This window comes from Tupaia chinensis, unplaced genomic scaffold, assembly GCF_000334495.1.
Source record: "Tupaia chinensis unplaced genomic scaffold, TupChi_1.0 Scaffold000090_1, whole genome shotgun sequence".
NCBI lineage: Eukaryota > Metazoa > Chordata > Mammalia > Scandentia > Tupaiidae > Tupaia > Tupaia belangeri.
Genome location: NW_006159552.1, coordinates 1476445 through 1478619, shown reverse-complemented (window position 1 = coordinate 1478619; position 2175 = coordinate 1476445).

The following is a 2175-nucleotide window of genomic DNA, read 5'->3' as shown; positions in this document are numbered from 1 at the left end:
TTTCTATCTCTCTGTCTCTCTCTGTCTTTCTGGGGAGCACACGCACCCTATAGCAAAAACCTCTCCCAAAAAAGAAAAAAAAAATTACCGGTAAAAGAACTAAAACGCAATACTATAGCTAAATATCCAATCTCTCCTCCTGGGATCTTGGGCATGCACACACATGCTAGCGTGAGTTTGGAGCCACCGGGTCTGGGACTCGAACTGCATAAAATCATATATATACATTTTTTATAATTTTTAAATTATATATATGTGTAATTTTTCAATTTCTACATCAAGATACTTTATTTCTAGGCACTCAGAGAGTACCAGAGATGAGAGGCTGGCAGCCTCAAAGATCCAGAGGTCGAGTCCTAGCCGGTACAGGGCTACTTGTGCTGGTTTCAGCGCAGCCGCATTCCACTCAGGTCACGCAGCCCTGCCATGTTAAGATTTCCTCGCACTTGGCCTCCACATCTGCCACATGGCGCTGAAGCTGAGCCAGGGTCCTGGCCCGCTCTCTGAGAGCCTGTTTAGCTTCTTCCTGGGCAGCTTCAGCCTCCCTCTGGCACATCTCTAATTGCTCCTGAAGGTCCCTCACTTCTTCCTCCAGCTGCCTGCTGGGGGTCTTCCGCTCCTCCTGCAGAGCTCAGCACAGCGTCTCTGCTTCAGCTGGTCTTCAGAAGCCTCAGCTCCACGGGCCTCATCCCTCCATAGGGCTGAGAGGTCCCGGTGCAGCTCCTCCTCTGTGCCTGGTCGCTGCCTCCACATCAACACCTGAATTCCTTTTCTTCTATGCCCCAGCTTTCTTCCCTTTCTCTTTGAAATTAGGTGACACCCTCCTTGCTCTCCTTTAGGGTCCTCTCTGGCTCCTGTTGGGTCTCCCTGCTGAGTCTAAAACTTGTATTATTTTGAAAAGGATGACAATTGAATTTATCCCTTAGGATGGTGCTGATGCATGAAAACACTAGCACTTTGAAGGCTCACTAAATCTTGGCCATCATTATTACCACAGGTATTGCTACATTTTTTTAATAATATAGAATACATTACATTAAATAATTATTTGTACATACAATAAATAAATAATTATTATTAAATAACTCAATAAAATTACAAGCAAATATTTTGAAAGCAATCCAAACCAGAATAATACAAATGGCAAACAAATTAAGTGCTACATGCTCATCAGCTATTGACACAGGTATATTAAACAATAATATTTTTAATGATAACATATGGGGAATGGGGAGAATTCTTATGCCTTGTTGGTGAAAATACAAATTAATAAACTCTTCCCCTGGAAGTTATTTTATAGAAATGTATCAAAATATATAAAAATGATATGAAATAATATTTATAACATCAACCTTATAATACTATTTCTGGAGCTTTATCGAAGGAAGTAATCAGATAGGTACAAAATGAAAAAGTATATGAAGACTATTCATCCTAACATCAAACATCAGAAACAACTAAAAATTTAATAAAGGAATATGTGTTCCTTTCATGCAATGACATGCCATAATGTCATTGGAAATTAAATGGTAGAAAAAGATTTAAAAGCACTGGAGGGACCAGCAGTTAGCATAATGGCTATGTTGCTGGACTCCCACGTAGATGACTGTGGTTCGAGTCCCAGACCTGGTGGCTTAAACTCATGCCGGGCACGTGTGTGTGTGTGCCCAAGATCCCAACAGAATGGAGGAGAAGGGATTGCAGCATGGCCATCCCCCCTGGGGGGGTGATTTCTCATTTTCTGTCTCTCTGGCGAGCGCACATGCCCTATAGCAAAAACCTCTCAAAAAAAAAAAGAAAAATATTTAGAAGCAGTGGAACATTTTCACAATATTTATTCAGAAAAGAAGTTCTAAATATGTTCTATATTTTGTATCAGTTTGATTTTGAAGTCACATATTTTATAATATATAGAGAGATCTATCTAAATAAATGTACATTCATAATATGTATGCTGTATACATATGAAGCTCAAATAGGTATACTGTTATATCTGGGAGGTGAAAATACAAGTGATTTTCATATATTTTATATTTCATTTGTGCCTCTGTCTTCAAAATTTTCTACCATTTATAGGGAACCAGCAGTTAGCATAATGGCTATGTCGCTGGATTCCCACGTAGTCGACCGCGGTACACATCCCAGACCTGGTGGCTTAAACTCAAGCCAGGCGCG